We start from the raw sequence: 8,290 nt of genomic DNA on the forward strand, positions 1-8,290 counted from the left end.
CTGCCTGTGCCTTTGGTCATATAATCTAGGGAGCTGAATGAAATGGGTACCTCCACTCCTATCACCAGTACAGGGCCACCAAAATGTTGTTTTCCTTGAACTTGAGTCCAACCGAACAGGCATGGTTTGCATAAACATAGTCTAAGGACATAGCCTTTGTGAACAGGGCACTGCATACAACAGGGCTTCATTGTGGAAATTTAGTCCTATTCCACGGGATATAATGTTGCTCGCCTTCTCCTGATGAATGTAACCAACATCTTTCCAAAACCCAAGACCATGTCAAAAACCTGCTTTCTTTATTGCATCCCTCCCTGAGTTGGGATCCAATCACTTGCTCTAGAGGACCTGGGCCATTATGAGAATGTAAAGTGAACAAGCATGTTCACTTGTCTCTTCTATTATAATCTATGTAAAGCTTCTCTAAAATGTTGATGTGCACATATTGGGCATGGCCTACTGTAAAATCCTTGGGCATGGATGAGATTGAGGTGGATTCCTTGGATGTCTTCAGTTCAAGACAGTCAGTTCAAATACACCTTCACCTCCACATCTGATACTGGAACAAAGACACTAAAAACACTATTCATGTTGACTATGATTCTACCAGAACAGGCAGGAATGACGCCTACTCTAAGTGATAAGCATCTTTCTCACTAGAACCCTGCACACACCAAGTGAAAGGACTTGTCCAGTCCCTGCAGCTGCCCTAAAACTGAGCACTATTTTCTGGCAAAATCATGAAAATGTCCCCAAATTTTCCTTAACCCCAGACGATGCTGATATTCCACCCTACCACATCCAGCAGTCACTCAATGAAAATCTCCTCACCTGCTTCATGTCCACCTGGATTATTAGGAGACTCAGATAGATGATTCCTCCCATTTCATTTTCTCTGTAGAAAGTATCTACATCTTCTTTATCCTGTTGGTGATTGCCTTGTTAGCAATGGAACCCTGCTGTCAGCTTAGAAAGCCTGAGATCCACATGGCATCAGGGCCTTTTCAACATCAAGGCAAGCAACACAATTCTACATGAATATCACAGTCTGTCACTGGTCCAAAGTCCAGCAGAAATATTATTTCCCTTTACATTACACTTCAGTGATAGAAACTTTTTCCACATAGTCTAAGGGTCAGCACTTTTCTGGGTAGGGCACTGTACAGAACATGGCTTCAAGGTAGAGGACCTGCCCAGTTCCCCTCCCACTCTCAACTGTGGAATGGAACTCTCTTAACTACAACCTACTGACCCTATCCCAGATTTCCCCATAACACTAGACAGTGTCAAACAACTACCCTCCAATATGCATACCTCCCAATGTTGGGATATCCTTAGGCACTCTATGTTTATATGAAAGATTACCAAAACCCAAAGGTCATAGACTTGCTTGCTCTGTTCTGTTCTTGTCTATTAGGAAGTTTGTTTATCATCTCTAACAATGGTTATTACAATTTTTAGGAATAAAACAAAAAAATAATCTCATACATGCCCAATAACACATGTAGATAACTGCCAGGGCCATCGTCATTTCAAGACATGGAATTAGATGTTATTTATATCCCTAGCTGGATATTGCTCCAATGGCCTCAAAACAGTTGCTTCCATTGAGACACACTAACCAGAAAGACCATTAACAAGCAGCTTAAGAAAACAGAACATTTCTGAATAGGACACTGCATACAATATGGATCAATTGTACAGAACCTGCCCAGTCACTTTCACTTTCTCAAATGTGGCTTTCATCCCTCTCACCACCACATCATGAAGGCTATACCAAAGATTTTTCTATAAACATAGACAATATGGATGATCTATCTCCCCTTTCCTAGCCTCAGTTATCTCAGTTATGAACACCTACCAGACCAGTATTTTCCTTGATGAATGGGAACCCAAGGTTAGCAAGCTTGTTCCTGTTCTCTCTTCTCTCATTGGTCTCTTTTACTTCTCTAACTGGTAGTGGCTTATGTTGTAATTAATGGACCACTGAAATCCCCTTAAGAATGCCTGAGATTCAGATTCCTCCAGGGAATACCTGAATTCAAGAAAACCTAAATTTATACATACATATCACTTGAGCAAACCCCAGGACTACAGACATTCTTGATCAAACTCACACTTCCCAGCCAAGTGCTTTGCAGGTGAAGTACAAGAAATCAGCATCTTTCTGCATAGGGCACTGAACACAACATGGCTCAAGGAAAGACATAAATATGAACCTCCTACTTTCACATACTGATTTCATCACTCCACCTTACACATCAATGTGACTTTATACAAGGTTTTCTCATAAGAGTGGACAATGTTGACTCACTGCCCAACAACTTGCATTCCTCCCTCACTGGCAATGAATCACTTGTTTTTTATTTTATTTTATTTTATTTTATTGTTTTATTGATTTTTTTAATTAATTAATTTTTGTTACAGATGATTCTCCTTTTCCCCCCACTGATTCCGCCCTCCTCCTCCCTCCCTGCCCTTTCCCAAGATTGTTGTCCATGTCCACTAATCATGCATACATGCATATAAGTTTTATGGTTTATCTCTCCCCGACCACTCCCCTCTTTAGGGGATTGTCAGTCTGTACCCCACTTCCGTGTCTCTGGGACTACCCCATTCCTAAGACTGTTATGTTCATTATATTCCACAAATAAGTGAGATCATATGAAATTTGTCTTTCTCTGCTTGGCTTGTTTCACTTAGGATGATACTTTCCAGGTCCCTCCATGACGTCTCAAAGGATAAAAGATCTTTCTTTCTTACAGTTGTATAGTACTTCATTGTGTATATGTACCACAGATTTTTTTATCCATTCATCTACTGATGGACACTTGGGCTGTTTCCAGATCTTAGCTATTATAAATAGTACTGTTACAAACATGGGGTACATATATTCTTTCTGATTGGTGTTTTAAGCTTCTTAGGGTATATTCCTAGAAGTGGAATCACGGGGTCAAATGGCAGTTCAATTTTTAATTTTTTGAGGTAACACCATATTGCTTTCCATAGTTGCTGCACAATTCTGCATTCCCACCAGCAGTGCACTAGAGATCCCTTTTCTCCACACCCTCGCCAACAATTGTTGTTTGATGATTTGTTGATGGCGGCCATTCTGACAGGTGTGAAGTAATACCTCATTGTTGTTTTAATTTGCATCTCTCTAATGATTAGTAATGATGAGCATTTCTTCATATGTTTCTTAGCTATTTGTATATCCTGTTTAGAGAGGTGTCTATTTAGATCCTCTGCCTATTTTTTAATTGGATTCTTTGATTTTCTTTTGTGGACTTGTATGAGCACTCTATATGTATTGGAAATTAAACCATTATCTGATATATCATTGGCAATTATGCTTTCCCATACAGGGGGTAGCCATTCCCTTTTGATAATTGTATCTTTTGCCGTGCAGAAGCTTTTTAGTTTGATGTGGTCCCATGTGTTCAGTTTCTCCTTTGTTTCTATTGCCTTAGGTGATGTGTCAGTGAAAATTGTGCTGCGTATGATGTCTGAAATTTTGTTGCCTACAGTCTCTTCTAGGATTTTTATGGATTCATTAGTTACATTTAAGTCTTGTATCCATTTTTAGTTTATTCTCGTGTAGGGAGTAAGTTGATGGTCTAGTTTCATTTTTCTACAAGTAGCTGTCCAATTTTCCCAGTACCATTTATTAAAGAGGCTGTCCTTACTCCACTGTATGCTCTTTCCACCTTTGTCAAATATTAATTGAGCATATTGCCTTGGGTCCATTTCTGGGTTCTCTGTTCTGTTCCACTGGTCTATATGCCTGTTCTTGTGCCAGTACCAGGCTGTTTTGATTACAGTGGCTTTGTAGTAGAACCGGAAATCTGGTATTGTGATCCCTCCAACTTTGTTCTTCCTTTTCAAGATTGCTGTGGCCATTCAAGGTCTTTTTTGGTTCCATATGAACTTTTGACATAATTGTTCTAATTCTGTGAAGTATGCCGTTGGTATTTTGATGGGGATTGCGTTGAATCTATAGATTGCTTTGGGTAATATGGACATTTTAATGATGTTAATTCTCCCATTCCATGAACAGGGTATGTGCTTCCACTTTTTTACATCTTCCTCTATTTCTTTTTTCAATGACCTGCAGTTTTCTGCGATTAGGTCCTTTATTCTTTGGTTAAGTTTATTCCTAGGCATCTTAATTTTTTTGCCACAATGGTAAATGGGATTGTTTTCTTAGTTTCTCTTTCTGTGAGTTCATCATTGGTGTATAAGAATGTCATCGATTTCCTGACATTAATTTTGTATCCTGCTATTTTGCCAAATACATTTTTTAATCTAGTAAACTTTTGATGGAGTCTTTGGGGTTTCCTATCTATAGTATCATGTCATCTGTAAATAATGACAATTTCACTTCCTCCTTTCCAATTTGGATCCCTTTTATTTATCCTTCCTGTCTGATTGTTGTGGCTAAGACTTCCAGTACTATGTTAAATAGGAGTGGCGAAAGTGGGCATCCTTGCCTTGTTCCTATTCTTAAGGGAAATGCTTTTAGTTTTTGCCCATTGAGTATGATGTTGGCTGTAGGTCTTTCATATATGGCCTTTATTATGTCTAGATATGATCCCTCTATTCCCACACTGCTGAGTGTTTTTATCAGAAATGGATGCTGGATTTTGTCGAAGGTTTTTTCAGCATCTATTGATATTATCATGTTGTTTTTATTCTTCATTTTATTTATGTGGTGTCTCACATCTATGGATTTGCGAATATTGTACCAGTCTTGCATCCCTGGGATGAATTCCACTTGGTCCTGGTGGATAATTTTTTTGGTGTATTGCTGGATCTGATTTGCTAGTATTTTATTCAGGATTTTGGCATCTATGTTCATCAGGGATATTGGCCTGTAGTTTTCTTTCTTTGTAGTGTCTTTTTCTGGTTTTGGAATTAGAATTATGCTGGCTTCATAAAACGAGTTTGGAAGTCTTCCTTCTTCTTGAATTTTTTGAAATAGTTTGAGGAGAATGGGTATTAGTTCTTCTTTGAATGTTCGGTAAAACTCCCCCGTGAAGCCATCCTGGCCTGGGCTTTTGTTTGCTGGGAGAGTCTTGATTACATTTTCAATTTCTTCTTTTGTTATTGGTCTGTTCAAGTTTTCTATCTCTTCCTGGTCCAGTTTTGGGAGACTATGTGTTTCTAGAAATTTGTCCGTTTCACTTAGATTGTCGAATTTGTTGCCATATAATTGTTAATAGTAGTTGTTAACGATCTTTTGTATTTCTGTGGTGTCAGTTGTTACCTCTCCTCTTTCATTTCTGATTTTGTGTGTTTGGGTTCTCTCTCTTTGTTTCTTGGTGAGTCTAGCTAAGGGTCCATCAATATTGCTTATCTTTTCTTCGAAAAACCAGCTTTTTGTTTTATTGATCCTTTGAATTGTTTTTTTGGTCTCTATGTAATTTATTTCTGCTCTGATCTTTACTAATTCCTTCTACCTACTTGCTCTGGGGTTTTCTTTTTGTTTGCAATCTAGTTCTTTAAGTTGTGAGGTTAGATAGTCTATTAGAGATTTTTCTTCTTTTTTGACGTAGGCCTGTAGTGCTATGAACTTCCCTCTCAAAACTGCTTTCGCTGTATTTCATAGATTTTGTGTTGTTGTGTCTTCATTTTCATTGGTTTCCTGGAAGTTTTTGATTTCTTCCTTGATCTCCTCGGTAACCCATTCATTGTTTAATAACATGCTATTTAGCTTCCATGTGTTCAAATGTTTTTGTATGTACTTCTTGCAATTGATTTCTGGTTTCATTCCATTGTGATCTGAGAAGATGCTTGATATGATTTCAATCTTCTTGAACTTGTAGAAACTTATTTGTGCCCTAACATGTGGTCTGTCTTTGAGAATGTCCCATGGGCACTTGAGAATAATGTGAATTCTGTAGTTTGGGGGTGTAGTTCTCTGTAGATATCTATTAAATCCATTTTGTCTAGTGCTTCATTTAGAGTCTCTGTTTCCTTGCAAATTTTTTGTCTAGAGGATCTATCCAGTGATGTCATTGGGGTGTTGAAGTCCCCTGCTATGGTTGTATTTCTACCTATATCTCCTTTTAAGTCCTCCAGAATATTTTTAATATATTTTGTTGCTCCTATATTCGGTGCATATATGTTTATCAAGGTTATATCTTCCTGTTGGGTAGATTCTTTCAATATTATGTAGTGGCCTTCTTTGTCTCTAATTATGGCCTTCATTCTGAAATCTATTTTATCAGATATGAGTATTGCTACCCCAGCTGTTTTTTTTTTCTTTTCCGTCTGCTTGGAAGATTTTTTTCCATCCCTTCACTTTCAATCTATGTGAGTCTTTTGTTGTGAGGTGGGTCTCTTTTAAAGAACATATAGATGAGTCATGCTTTCATATCCAATCAGCTATTCTGTGTCTTTTTATGGAAGTATTCAGTCCATTTACATTTAAGGTGATTATTGATATGTACTTATTTATAGCCATTTTTGTTTAGTGTGGTTCTATTTTCCTTCCCATTTCTCCTGGTAATTACAGCAGTCCTTTTAACATTTCTTGCAGTGCTTTTTTGGTGCTTATGTATTTACTTAGCCTTTTTTTTTTTTTTTGTCTGGGGAGCTCTTTATTTGACCTTCTATTTTGAATGATAGCCTTACTGGGTAGAGTAGTCTCGGATTCAGATTCTTGTTTGTCATGACCTTGATTCCTTCATGCCATTCCTTTCTGGCCTGTACTGTTTCTTGTGAGAAGTCAGCTGAGATACTTATGGGGTTTTCTTTGTAGGTAAACTGTTGCTTATCTCTTGCTGCTTTTAGAATTCTCTCTTTGTCTTCAATTTTTGGCAGTTTGATTACAATGTGTCTTGGTGTGGGTCTGTTTGGGTTCTTCTTACTTGGGGCTCTCTGTGCTTCTTGAACTTGAATGCCTTCTTCCTTCACCAAATTAGGGAAATTTACTGTCACTCTTTCTTTGAATATATTCTCTAACCCTTGCTTATTTTCTACTTCTTCAGGGACTCCTGTGATGCAAATATTATTACGTTTCCTGTTGTCCCCCAGTTCTCTTAAGCTGTCTTCCTGTTTTTTAATCGTTTTTTCCTTTCGGTTTTCTGATTGGTTGATTTTTTCTAGCCTGTCTCCTAATTCACTGATCCCATCCTCAGTTTCTCCTACTCTGCTTTTTAGACCTTCCAATGTGTTTTTCATTTCTGATGCGTCATTCTTCATTTCTTCTTGTTGGTTTGTAATTTCCAACTGGTTGATTTTCAACATTTCTATGTCTCTACTCATGGTGCTTATATCCTTACACATGCTGTTGAGCTTCCTCAACATCCTGGCTTTAAATTCTCGTTCTGTTAACTTGGTTAACTGCACCTCATTTATCTCATCTTCTGTAGAGGTCTCTTGTTCTTTCATTTGGTTTTCGTTTCTGTGTTTCACCATTTTGGCTATCACAGTGGGCTTTGGAGTCTGCTAAGTTTTCCCTGTGAGTGTTGGTGTTCTGCTGTTTGTGGCTCCCTCTCCTGGGTTTCGATGAGCCGGGGAGGACCCACTTTAAACACCACCATCAAGTATTAGCTTTTCTGGTTAGTGTTTCCAGCCCATGGAATGGTAGTTTTCCTCTAGCTTTTTTTTGCCTGGAGGCTATTAGTAGAGGTCACCTGCAGACCCTTGGTTTCTGAGTTTCCTGAAAAACTCCCTCAGGTGCTCAGTGTAAGAGGATTTCCCGAGGGTGGGGCAGCTGCTGGTTGTTAATGAGCCTCAATTAGGATTTTAATGGCCACCAGGTGGGGTTGAATCTCTGAGGGAGGGGCCTCTGCCTCTCCTCAGGGCCCTGGGGTGGAGTAAAATGACCACAGTCCTGTGTGGCTGCACTCAGCAAACGTCTTAGCAACCTCCAAAACCCGAGTGTCCCCACACAGTTCCAGTCCAGTCTGCCTTCCCTCTGCCGGAGCCCAAGGTGAGTGGCTGCTGCCATTTTAGCTTCTGTCCAAACTCTGCATTGTGGAGCCGCCTGGGACTTTTAACCCGAGAGTGCTGCTTCCAGCCAAGTGCGGCCACGGCTGTCGCTCCAGCCGAGGGCGTTGCACTCAGCAGAAACCCCAGGACTAAGCCGCGGTAGCTGGACAATGCTGAGGTGGCAGCAGCTTCCAGCAGAGTCCCCTGGTTCCCGCAAGTACGTGCGGCACCAGCCAAAGGCTTATCACGCAGAGTTCTCAGGACTCAGCCTAGGTAGCAGCGTCCCGCCAAGTCCCTTGTTCACAGCCAGTCCGTGCCTGTCTGTGCGGCACCATCCGAGGGCTTAGCAGGC

This window comes from Molossus molossus, unplaced genomic scaffold, assembly GCF_014108415.1.
Source record: "Molossus molossus isolate mMolMol1 unplaced genomic scaffold, mMolMol1.p scaffold_m16_p_2, whole genome shotgun sequence".
NCBI lineage: Eukaryota > Metazoa > Chordata > Mammalia > Chiroptera > Molossidae > Molossus > Molossus molossus.